Source organism: Hypomesus nipponensis, chromosome 16 (assembly GCF_054491055.1).
Source record: "Hypomesus nipponensis isolate SF chromosome 16, ASM5449105v1, whole genome shotgun sequence".
Taxonomy (NCBI): Eukaryota; Metazoa; Chordata; class Actinopteri; order Osmeriformes; family Osmeridae; genus Hypomesus; species Hypomesus nipponensis.
Window position 1 is genome coordinate 5,576,829 of NC_140376.1, and position 13,631 is coordinate 5,590,459.

General features: G+C 50.4%; 1 protein-coding gene across 2 annotated transcripts in view; it reads right to left on the minus strand.

Annotated features, from left to right (window-relative positions):
- Window positions 1-13,631, minus strand: part of patj (PATJ crumbs cell polarity complex component) — a 79,242-nt gene that overhangs the window by 23,035 nt on the left and 42,576 nt on the right. The window lies entirely within an intron of this gene.

Here is a 13,631-nt window from a genome sequence, read left to right on the forward strand (position 1 = left end):
AGAGGTTCCTTGCACATTTACATTTACATTTAGTCATTTAGCAGACGCTCTTATCCAGACTGAGGCAAGTAGGGTGAAGTGCCTTGCCCAAGGACACAACGTCATTTGGCACGGCGAGAAATCGATCAGGCAACTTGATCTGATCACTAGCTCGCAGACGTGCTCCAGGTCTACTAGGAGGCAGGGGGAGCCTTCTAACTCCACAACCAAGGTGCGGACAGGGAGAGCTCAGGGTCCACAATGTCACTGGATGCCAGGTACACGTGTTGGCTGTTCGCTTCACAGCCCAAATCCCCTGTTCTCCATTTTCGTTTGTCTCCCTCCCTCCTCAATATAGCCGTCGCTCCTCTGCTCTGCCCAGGGCTGGGAGTCTTGTGAACCCCACCCACTGGGTCTCCAGGTCGTAGCGTTCCGTGGCTAGCTGGCACGGATTGGCTCCAGGGGGTCAATGTGATTTATTTTATCTGTCTCTCTGTGTGTGTGTGTGTGTGTGCCTTTTCATTGAAGACTGAACAGTGTCTCATTTACGAATCGTTAGATAACATCCTCAAAGGCAGCTGTCCATCAAAAGAACGAAAAAGAAATGTGAGACTTTCTACCCGAATGCAAATCTTTGTCTGCGCGCGTGTGTGTGTGTTTCCTTTGACACAACATCAATCATCCACGCGACTATTAATCAACTCACAATCATTCAATACTAAAATATCCCTGTAGCCAAAAGGTTTGTATTTGAGTTGTTGGCCCAGGATGAATTGATGACCTCCTCAATCCCAACACCAGCGTTGTTTAGTTGGAGATTGATTGAAACGTTTTACAAGCTTGTGACAGACCTCCTCACCTTGCATAAAGCCTTCTAGCTCAGACGCAAGCAGGATGACACACCCTCACCCTCACCCCGCTCTGTGCCTCTGAATCAAACCCTCCAGCCGCCAGACTGTAAATCTGACAAGGGGACTGCTGGGGTGGAGGGGTGCATGTTTAGAGAGAGAGAAAGGGGAAAGAGAGGGAGTGGGGGGGGGGAACGTGGGAAAAACAGAAAGATAGAGAGAAAGTAAAAGAGAAAGAAGGAGAGGAGGTTGGTTCCCTGTGACCTTTCTCTGTAAGCCGGCCCCTGTCGCTTTTTATTTTCCGTTTCATCATTTGTTTTTTCTTTCTAACGCCGTGTGAAAACGAAGGAGATAAAATGCTTTTCATTCAGCCCACACCGGCAATTAAGAAGCCCATAACATTCTGCAGATAACACGGTGGGGGGGGGGGGGGGGGGGGGGGGAGCGAGGGGGCGTGAAAGAGAGACAGGGAAAAGAAAAGACGGAGAAAAATTGAGGGTTAAGAAATGGAGGGATGACGGAGGGACGCGTTGAAGGAAAGGACAAACGTCAGAAAATGAGGAGGGGGGGGGGGGGGGGAGTCAGGGTGGGGTGGGCGGGGTCCTGAGGGGGGGAGGTGGCAGAGAGAGGGATGAAAAAGAGATGGGTGAGACAGTGGACAGCACCTCTGGTCCTGGATGATAACACACCATGCTCCATTAAGCACTACGGCAGCAACATAACCTCCACCTCTGATTGGCTCTCTTTCCTAATCTGGACCAATGAGAGGGAGGACTCTGCAGAACAACCAATAACTTCATCCTGAGTCATCAACCAATACACAATTTGCCATCAAATTCCACTCGTAAAATGACTGTTTCCCTGCATTCGTAGCATTCCGCAATTATGGTTGACCTTTTTCTTGGATGGAGTCAAATCGTGGAATATGAATTAAAATGTAGTTGATTGTGCCTGAAGGACGACACAGATCACAGCAGATTTACAGCAGAGGCACGAGAAAGAGGCATAATAGAAAGAGATAAGCGGGAGAGAAGAGTCAGTGAGAAAAGAAAAAGAGACAGAAAGAGAGAGTACAAAAGACAACTGACTCGTGGAGGCGGAGAAGTGGAGGAAGTGGAGGAGTGGAGAAGACAGAGAGAGAGGGGGGGGGGGGGGAAGACGAGCAGAGGAGAAGACAGGGTGAGGGAGAAGAGAGGATGAAGGCTGAGCGTCCTTCCTCCTATCCCCAGCCGGCTGATGAGCAGTGAAGGGGAAGCCGTTTTCATTCCTGGGAAAGGGCTGTGTGTCAAAGGGCGTGGGTGTCTGTGTGTTTGCCTGCGTGCGTTATGTGTGTGTGTGTGTGTGGTTGTGCGTGATGAGGAGGGAGGGTAAGGATGGAGTAGGAGAGGATAGAGTGGACATCTACGAGTAATGAAAGTCGTCCATCACTGTCCATGCCAAATGATACACAGACACAAACATAGACAGAGATCTTTCAGCCAATCAGAAGAGGGTTATCGGTCTCCTCCTTGTCTCTGGCCCTATCACAGGGTAATCTGATTGAGTCTGGTCATTTGCCCTGGTTCTGTACGCATGTGCTAGCTTCCCCATACAATGTCCTGTCTTAGCTACATCCTAGTCCTGTCCTAGCTACATCCTAGTCCTGTCCTAGCTACATCCTAGTCCTGTCCTAGCTACATCCTAGTCCTGTTTTAGCTACATCTTAGACTTGTCCTAGCTACATCCTAGTCCTGTCCTAGCTACATCCTAGTCCTGTCCTAGCTACATCCTAGTCCTGTTTTAGCTACATCTTAGTCTTGTCCTAGCTACATCCTAGTCCTGTCCTAGCTACATCCTAGTCCTGTCCTAGCTACATCCTAGTCCTGTTTTAGCTACATCTTAGTCTTGTCCTAGCTACATCCTAGTCCTGTCCTAGCTACATCCTAGTCCTGTTTTAGCTACATCCTAGTCCTGTTTTAGCTACATCCTAGTCCTGTCCTAGCTACATCCAAGTCCTGTTTTAGCTACATCCTAGTCCTGTCCTAGCTACATCCTAGTCCTGTTTTAGCTACATCCTAGTCCTGTCCTAGCTACATCCAAGTCCTGTTTTAGCTACATCCTAGTCCTGTTTTAGCTACATCCTAGTCCTGTTTTAGCTACATCCAAGTCCTGTTTTAGCTACATCCTAGTCCTAGCTCCTAAACATCCTAGTCTGTTCTAGCTGGATGATGAATGGTGGTCGAATTGGTTGTATGAATGTTTGGATGTAACTTTCATCTATCAAATATTCCAGTGGAGTTTTACCATTTTGTAATGTTCTCCATAAACATGTGTGTGAAGATAAGAGATGATGTGTGTGAATGCAATTATGTACAAAGCTATTGTGCGTGCGTGACGTGGTGCGTGTATTTGTATGTGTGTTTTAGAGTGTGTGCATTGTGCGTGAGTATTTGAGTGTGTATGTGACGTGTGTGTGCTCCAGGGTGTGTGTGTGTGTGTTTACACCCTGCAGCTGGTGCTAATGTGTGGATGAGAGGCAGACGCAGCCAGCTGTGACAAGGTGGCTGCGAGGAGAGAAGGGTTTCCATTAACGATGGTCTGATCCCAAATAGCCCTGATACACACTGACACCTGCATACACACACACACAGACACACACACAGACACAGACACAGACACACAGACACAGACACAGACACACACACACACACACCAGCCAGAAAATCCCAAAATATAAAACACGTTTTAGGGGCATTGGTAGAACAGTCGAAGATATGACTTCCCTTTCTCTCTTGAATCTATTCCAGGTGAGATCAGCCTGTTGAGAGGAGACAGCTGGATTAGAGGAGGGAGTCTAGACATGGAAGGAGCTTGACGGCGGAGAGGAAGAAAGGATGAGGGGGAAAGGGTTGAACAGGTTGGACAGACATTTTAAATATTCTTTTTTCGGAGGCAGATCAACAAACGTGTTCGCACAGACACGCACAAAACCCCCCCCCCCCACGACACACGCACACACACACACGAACGCCCACAAAAAAACGCGTGCAGCGCGGGTAAGCAGTGTGAGTGATTACTGCGGGGTGGTTTGACTAGCTCACGCTGTCACACACTGATGCTTCCATTATTGCTGCCCTGTTAGAAACAGCTCGCATGCACACACACACACACACGCCAATACACATACGACAACTAAACAAACACACAATAAATAGCAAGCAGATCCTGCTAGGAGAGTAAATGCACTCTGACAGGTCACCTTGCTGGGAGCACACACACACACACACACACACAAACACACACATACACACACTGATTAGATATTATTCTAGAACCTCTGATGGACTCTAGACCTGTCACGTGATATATTTGCTAAAACGCATCACACACCTACAGAACAATATTCACTGCCTTACAATGACCCTATGTATTTTGCTACGGTGTTGACCCAGGGGTCTCCGTCCGCGCTGGAGGAGAGTGTGCCACCGCCACAGGCACTAGTACTGCCAAGGTCAGGCGGACGAACCCTCGCCACGCTACAAACCATCCAATCAGGTGCATTTGTCATTTAGGTCGCCTGTCCCTTTAAGATGGAGGAATTAGGTGAGGGGAAATTTAAACTCAGGACATGCACTCGCTCTATGTCCCAATGTCCCTACATCTCTCTCTCTCTCTCTCTCTCTCTCTCTCTCTCTGTGTCCCAATGTCTCGCAGTCTCTTTCTCTGTGTCCCACTCTCTCTAGCCGTCCCACTTTCTCTCTCCGTCTGTTTCCCAGTCTCTCTCTCTCTCTCTCCCCCCCCCTCCCTTCCAACACTCTCTGTGTCTACACCCCCACCCCTTCATGTCTCTCGGTCTCCCTGTGTCTATCCATCTCTCGTTAGTGTTGATGGCAGGCTAGACCCAGGTCCCTGGTTCAGGCAGTGTGTGTGTGTGTGTGTGTGTGTCTGTGACACTTGGAGCAGCCTCCTCCATACTAAGCACTAGACGTGTCTTGCAACTTAATCACCACACACAGCAGTCAGAGTAGCCTACAGTAACAAAGGCACACACACACACACACACACACGGCTGTCTGCACACCAACCTAGAGCACGCGTGTACAGTGCACGTGCACACCCATGTGAATAGATAACGCAACAATAAATAAATGACTGTTATCAAGTCAGACGCGCTTGCTGCCACCATAGTGAAAAGATGTTTCTAAATATGCCAGATGTGGGCCACGCATTAAACACGTCCAGAACACCAAGTCTGGTGAAATGGAGGTTGCGGCGCCACACTTCTCTCTCTTCCTTTTCTTCCTCTCTTCCCTCTCTTCCTCTCGCCGCCCCCCCCCCTGCCCCCCCCTCTCCAGTCGTTGCGCGCTCTGTCCCCCTGGTTCTCCCTCCTTCCTGGTCTGCCTCAGAATCTAGGATGGAGACGCCCGGGGGGTGAGACCAAGGTGATCGCTTCTTATTTTAGCCTCGGTCCTCCAATCATTAGGCCACTCAAATGCAAATGCGGAACGCTCCACCAAGGTGAACAACAGCCGTCGTCTAATACACACTCACACACACGCACACAGAGAGACATGTTTGCCTCCGGTCTCTCCCTCACTCTCTGTCTCTCACACAAAATTACACACACAAAATTACACTGCACACATAGGAATACTATGATTGTTTTCAGGACCACAGCGTTACTAAAGGTGCATGCATGAGTAAATCCACTATTTCCATCATAATTGCAAACGGAAATTCAGAGGCAAGTTCATTCAAGGTGACTGTTGCTCTCATATGTGACATCACACGTCTGGGGTAAACAAAACCAATAAACCAAAACAAACTGAACAAAAACCCTGCTTATTGATTCATATTTGCATTTTAACGTCTAAATATGAATCAGCTTCATGGCTTATTAACGAAAGCCTGCTGATTTCACTGCATGACTGATTTTCTATGGTGTTTATCAACGAGGGTGTGTTTGTGTGTCTGTGTGTGTGTGTTGAGGGGGGGGGCTTCTGTGTTGCCCAAGAAGACACGTGCAGGAGCAGTGTACAGGTGCTGCAATTTAACTTAATATTTGTTACTGGAATTGAATCTTGTCAAGTGAATGGGATAATCTGATTGGACAACTCTCCCAAGCCACCGGATAATGAAATGTGTGTGTGTGAGGGCTGGTCCTCTGTGTGTGTGTGAGGGCTGGTCCTCTGTGTGTGTGTGAGGGCTGGTCCTCTGTGTGTGTGTGTGTGTGTGTGTGAGGGCTGGTCCTCTGTGTGTGTGTGTGTGTGTGTGTGTGTGTGTGTGAGGGCTGGTCCTCTGTGTGTGTGTGTGTGTGTGTGTGTGTGTGTGAGGGCTGGTCCTCTCCTGGTGCCCTCCCCAGCAGCAGCTCCTGTCTGAGCCTGCAGGAAGGATCCCTCAACACTCTTACTCACAGCTCCTTTAACCTTGTGTACAACTCATGGGGCGCACAATGCACACACACATACACATTATGCACACGCACACACACACACAAATGTATTCCTCTCCATCCCCCGCCTCACACTCTCCATGTTTGACTACCGGGGATTCTGCGCAGACAAACAGTATGAGACTCTATTCTCCAGGATCCACTGAGCATGCTGACGGGACACTGGAGGGCTGGCAGGACTGGAGGCCGGCGGGGGAGGAAGTGACCTGGGCGAGGGAGAAAACAGCAACACTTCTTACATGTATTCATTTAGCAGACGCTTGTCTGACCTATCACTGAGCCTGGCTGGAGAGGGAGCCACCGTGGCGAGACGGAGAGAGAGAGGCGGACAAACAACGCAACTGGAGAGACGCCATTCATGTGGTGGCGGTCCCATGGCCTTGGTGTTGACCAGTGGCCTGCGCTAACACTCCCACGCAACACGCACCCCTTGTGTCTTGCTTTGGCTCGCTGCATTTTTCTGCATTGTCACTGCAATGCAACACTCCATTCTGCCTTGCACAGAGAAAAAAATGATAACTGCACGCCTGAAATGAATGAGACAATGTGTGGCATGCAGTTTAAACCTAAAACTCCTTGCACCTTCAATCCTGGGCCTTCATTCAACGTTGTATTCACTGAGCAGACCGTGTATAGCCAGGGGGGATTTGAACCTGGGACGTCTTCATCCTCAGGTAAATGCTCTACCACTGAGCTATAGCCGTCCCCTGCCCAAGCAGCTGGAGGTTGGAGCAGAAGACTGTAGGAGTGCGTGCGTCCCGGTGGTGTTGTGGACCTTCAGCTCAGCTGACAGGGCAAGATGAACGACCACTGCAGAGCCAATGGGCTGGGCTGGGCAGGCCCAGTCCATCCACAGCCGCCATCCCCAGCGCGCTGGTGTCATCATGCACCGAGTAGACGCCTGATCGCTCACTCCACGCAGGGCGCGCACACGCACGCGCAGAGACACACACACACCTATGCGGATCCACTCCAGTGATCCTTTTAAAGCCACTTTCCTCTCATCGTTCACAGCGTAAATACCTCCGGCATCACTCAAGACTCACTCAACACACACACACACACACGCCCGAGCATACACCTACACACACACACACACAACTGTTGCCTTTATTTCACAGCAGAGGAATTACGTCTCTGTCATGCCCCTCACCTTAGAAATCAAAGGAGTTCACAAGAGTTCACAATGATCCTCATCAGTGTGAATCAATTACTTTCCAGACAAACTGAACTTTCTCACCAGCTCGTCTATCAGACACTAGCAAACAGCCAGACACATGCACACAAACACACGCACACAAACAGGGGGGGATCCTCTTGATAAGGGTGTGTGGGTTAGCAGGGGTGTGTGTGTGGTAGGAGGGGTGTGTGTGGTAGGTGGGGGTGTGTGTGTGGTAGCAGGGGGGGGTGTGTGGTAGCAGGGGGGTGTGTGTGTGGTAGCAGGGGTGTGTGTGGTAGCAGGGGTGTGTGTGGTAGCAGGGGTGTGTGTGGTAGGGGTGTGTGTGGTAGCAGAGGTGTGTGTGGTAGGGGTGTGTGTGGTAGCAGAGGTGTGTGTGGTAGGGGTGTGTGTGGTAGCAGGGGTGTGTGTGGTAGCAGAGGTGTGTGTGGTAGGGGTGTGTGTGGTAGCAGAGGTGTGTGTGGTAGGGGTGTGTGTGGTAGCAGAGGCTAGCAGGGTGTGGGTGTGATCAGCACTGTGCTGATTGAAGAAGCCCTTCTATTCACAACCTGTTTCTACTGAACACTGTCCTAAATCCACATTACAGAAAGGAGGAGGGAGGGAGGACGCGCAGAGACCAAATAAAAGAGTCCTAAACAGACAGACAGAGATAAACAGACAGGCAGAGAGACAGGCAGAGAATCAGGCAGAGGGACAGACAGACAGAAAGGCAGAGAGACAGGCAGAGAGACAGACAGGCAGGCAGAGAGAGAGAGAGGCAGAGAGACAGGCAGGCAGGCAGAAAGACAGGCAGAGAGACAGACAGGCAGGCAGAGAGAGATCCTGAAAGAGTCTCTCTGAGCACGGCTGACCCCTGGCTATGTGCTGACAGGAGGCATGTGCGGCACCGTGGGCACGCTGTCTGCAGTCACACACACACAGATGATGACCAATGATGACACATGTAACAATACAGAAAAACATGTAGAACACACACACACACACAATTCTATCAGTTTAAACGAAGCAGAAAATCCACTGACCTGGCAACATGATCCATGCTTCACTCTTCCCCTAGTCCTGAGCTCAAAGTCCCCATGCGGTTCTCTCAGTGTGTGTGTGTGTGTGTGTGTGTGTTCCTTCACAGCTTCTTGGTCAGCAGAGATGCTTGTAGTGCTGGTCTGAGAGCATGCCGAGATCCTGTGATGTGCAGAGGGAGGAAGAGAGCCAAGGATCGGAGGGAGAGAGAGAGAGAGAGAGGACGGAGGAGGAGGAGGAGAGCGTCTGCCTGCAAGTGGGCTGCTGGGGTGCTAGGCACTGTGCAGCAGAGTGCACACTCTCCTCCACGCCTCACCGCCTCCCTCTCCTCCTCCCCTCGCTCTTCCTCCCCCTCCTCTCTCTCCGCTCTCTTCCGCCCCCCGCCTCCCTCTCTCTTCCTCCCCCTGTCCTCTCCCCCTCCCCTTTCCACCCCTCCCTTCCCTCTCTTCCCCTCCCCCCCCCTCTCTCTCCTCCTCCCCTCCCTTCTTCTCCCAGTCTTCACAAAATATCTGTCTACAAGTACCTGCTCTGGTAGGGGCTCTACCTCAGCCTCTACCTATATACCTCAGCATCTACCTATATACCTCAACCTCTACCTATATACCTCAACCTCTACCTATATACATCAGCATCTACCTATATACCTCAGCCTCTACCTATATACCTCAGCCTCTACCAATATACCTCAGCATCTACCTATATACCTCAGCCTCTACCTATATACCTCAGCCTCTACCTATATACCTCAGCCTCTACCTATATACCTCAGCCTCTACCTATATACCTCAGCCTCTACGTATATACCTCAACCACTACCTATATACCTCAGCCTCTACCTATATACCTCAGCCTCTACCTATATACCTCAGCCTCTACCTATATACCTCAGCCTCTACCTATATACCTCAGCCTCTACCTATATACCTCAGCCTCTACCTATATACCTCAGCATCTACCTACATACCTCAGCCTCTACCTATATACCTCAACCTCTACCTCGCTCTATTAATCTACCCTGACGTGTGTGTGTGTGTGTGAGACATTATCTGTATGAAGGAGAGTGCATGTCTGAAAGACTGCTGACTAGGTTTGTAGAAGTGTGTGTGTGTGTGTACACAGTAGTTTTCAAAGCAGTAAGTGCCTACTGGGAAGCTGGTGGGATGAAAACGACAGGCTGATCTGCACCAACACGTTCACACACCAGGGAGATGTGTGTGTGTGTGTGCGTGCATATAAACACACACACACATACATACACACACAGACACATTTGCTGTATACAGGCGTGTGTGAACACATACAAACACACATATATACACACTGTGTGTGATAAACCAGGATTGGGGTTGAAGGGAGAGGTGAGTGTATTGAATGTGGTGGGCTGTTGTTCCATTATGATGGCTTATTGATCAGCCACTGCAGTCTGGCACACCAGGCTGCCCACAAAAGGGCTTACTCAACACCCAGACGCAGATACACACATGTAGGTGTCAGATGGCTGAGCGGTTAGGGAGTCGGGCTATTAATCAGAAGATTGCCGGTTCGATTCCTGGCTGTGCCAAATGATGTTGTGTGCTTGGGCTTCACCCTACTTGCCTCGGGGGGGAATGTCCCTGTACTTACTGTAAGTCGCTCTGGATAAGAGCGTCTGCTAAATGACTAAATGCACACACACACACACACACACACAGAGACCCACACATGTATACACAGACACACACAGACATTCAATTGGGAATCACACGTGCAATTATGACTGTTTTTTACCATCGTATTTCACACACTCAATAACCCAAGATCAAAGGCACCCACACACACACACACACACTCTCGGACAGACACACAAACACTATCTCTTTCGACAGCAGCCCCATGCTTTCATTCAAAGTCCCACATTCAGAAGGGTAAAAGTAACCCGGTAACAAATGTTTTGTTTTGGTTCTGCAGACCAGTCTGGCCAAACTCCTGCTGTGAACACGCAGCACAACCGTCTCTCCAGCCAGCCCTGGGCCTCCAGCTGGAAGCAGCCAGCCATTCAGTCACAGTGACACAGAATGACCAAACCCAGAGCCAGCCGGCCACAACAGCCCCAGGGCCCCTCGCCTGGTTAGCATAGCAGATCAAGTCCCACACACCGCAAGCTGTACAACTACAGGAACACTGGTGTGTCTTTCAGACTTTCCGAAAGGAAATGTTCCTGGAGCCAGACAGAGAACATGTTGGTGGTTGGATGTGAAGCCCTTTGCGACATGATTGTTCAGGCTAGCTCCGAGTGTTCCCCTCGCCAAAACTATGCTGAAAGGGGGAAGGGGGAGCGAGGGGGGGAGGGAGGGAGAGGCGGTCAGGGATGGAGAGACAGGAATAGAGAGGAGGGAAGACAAGGAGACACTGGGAAGAGGCCCCGGGGAAGACCCAGGACACGCTGGAGGGACTATGTCTCTCGGCTGGCCTGGGAGAGGGAAGTCTGGGCTTCCCTGCTTAGGTTGCTGCCCACGCGACCCGACCCCCGGACAAGCGGTAAATGACGAGACGGAAGACAAGGATAAGAGAAACAGACCACACCAAACACAGGTTAGGCCAAACACAGACTACAACTCTGACTAAAGTTCTTAAATCTACTGGTCCTGCAACTTGGAAGATGAAGCCAGATGGAAGCAACCAGAAGATGTGAAGAATGTGTGTGTGTGTGTGTGTGTGTGAGAGGGGTGGCAGCATGCTGATATACATGGTGCTGGTTTTTCTTCCAGAGGACAGATGAGAGTATCAGAGAGAAATGTGACCATGAAGAACACACACACGCACGCACACGCAATTCCAACAACTACCCTAAATCCCCAAACTGGCATGGGTATTTACTTTCTCAAAGTCGACCCGCCCTTTAAAACAAAGCACAGGCACTCCTGTGAACAGACGACAGCCTGGTGACCGAAGACGGCTGAAGTTCAGCGGACCGCCAAGATACACAATGAAGGGTCGACGCGGGAGTGTTTCGACCAAACCAACGAGGCGAGGACGGCCTTGTTGTTGCTGGGTGAGGCCTCCTGCTTCACCGTGGGTAGTTTACCTCAGTGTTCCACACATGACAGACCCTCTCAGACAGGGAGTACAGGGGATGGCAGTGGGGAAGGAAAAATGGAGAGGTAACACGCAAAGAAAGTAAAAAGGCAACGCCCGACATTCAAGGACAACAGAATCACCCGGGGGCGGGAGACGAGCGTGTGTTTTGAATGTCTTATATGGTGAGAGGAACTAAAGAGTTGCTGTCTGGGGACTGGTGCAGGGGGGTGCAGGGGAGGAGGAGAGGGGGACTGGTGCAGGGGAGGAGGAGAGGAGACCCAAGGATGAGAACAGGCCTGTGCACTCGCACCAACACAGGCACGCACGCACGCAGGCATGCACAGCCCTTCAGTCCAAGCCATCTGGATCTTACAATCAGGTGCCATTGTCTTCTCCCCATTACAGTGTGACTGGCAGAAGAAAGATGGGGAGGGAGGGAGAGAGAGAGAGAGAGAGAGAGAGAGAGAGAGAGAGAGAGAGAGAGAGAGAGAGAGAGAGAGAGAGAGAGAGAGAGAGAGAGAGAGAGAGAGAGAGAGAGAGAGAGAGAGAGAGAGAGAGAGAGAGAGAGAGAGAGAGAGAGAGAGAGAGAGAGAGAGAGAGAGAGAGAGAGAGAGAGAGAGAGAGAGAGAGAGAGAGAGAGAGAGAGAGAGAGAGAGAGAGAGAGAGAGAGAGAGAGAGAGAGAGAGAGAGAGAGAGAGAGAGAGAGAGAGAGAGAGAGAGAGAGAGAGAGAGAGAGAGAGAGAGAGAGAGAGAGAGAGAGAGAGAAAGGGGGAGAGATGGGGAGAAAGAGATGGGGGAGAGATGGGTAAAGAGAGAGAGAGAGAGAAGGGGGAGAGAGAGAAAGGGGGAGAGAGAGAAAAGGGGGAGAGAGAGAGATATATAGATGAAATAGCTGCAGATGAAAGCAGAGAGGACATGCTGCTTACGGGCTTTGATCCAGTAGGTTTGAACTGCTCAGCGCTCCTGAGAGATTCTGAGAGTAAGAACAGCATTAGTCCCAGGTGCTAATCAATCTACCACGGCAAGCACCGTCATGTGTCCGATCCAATCAGGTCCTGAAAACCATGAACCTCAAAGTGGACGATTCATGCCCTGTAATGTTATAATTGACATTACTTCAGGGGCTCAGGCTTCATTATACATGGGTGGGACATACCCCACCTACTTTTTCAAAATGGCAAATCTGTCGCTCTCACTTTTGATTAAGAAAATGCTATTTAACTGCTGCATTATGCAGTAATCCCCACCCACCAGAAAACAAGCCAACGCCCTTGCATTAACTTACTCATTATAAATGTTAACGCTAAAACAATCATTTTCAAAGGACAACACTGAGGACTATCTGTGCCTAGCTCCATTCTTTAAGCTGTGCATGATTTTAGCAGGGCTTAGTAAGTATTCACTTAACAGATTTCTTTTGATCCAAAGTGAAGAACAATGGGGGATTTAAACCGGGGACATCTCGATCTGCTTGCAGTAGTAAAAGCCTCCACGCGTCCTGGTGTGTGTGTGTGTGTGACCTGAGCAGGGCCTGGGTCTGCTGCTGTCCGTGGCAGAGCCAGCTGGAGAGCACTGATAAAAGCTCTTCTTATCTGCGCGTGTCACCCTGGTGTCGCCCCTGGAAACCTGCTCCATCTTCCCCCGTCCTCTCCCATCCTGTCTACTGGCATGTACGCCTTACACACACAGACAGCGAGAGGAGGAACTGAGGAGGGATGAAACAGGTACTAGTTTAGGAACGCTCACACGTTTCCCCCCCCCCCCCCTTGAACCCAACATGAAGGTGATTTGTTGACAACCATGTTTTGCGTCCTATCGTCTCAGGATTTGGTTATGCAATCTGTAGCACAGAAGTGGCACTGGGATGTAGTTAAAGACTTTTGTCGTGTGTGTATATATGTGTGTGTGTGTGGGTGTGTGTGGGGGAGGGATTGAGTGTGTGAATGAGTGTGTGTGTGTGTGTTCCAGTGTGACAGAGAGGTAGAAAGCAGCACATCTATGGAGTGCAGTTCCAAACCCAGCAGAGGGTCCCTGGTTAATCAGGAAGAGAGAGGAGGTGGAGGAGGGGGAGGGGGAGGGGGAGGAGGTGCAGCAGTCTTCTGTCCAGAACCAAACACAGCGA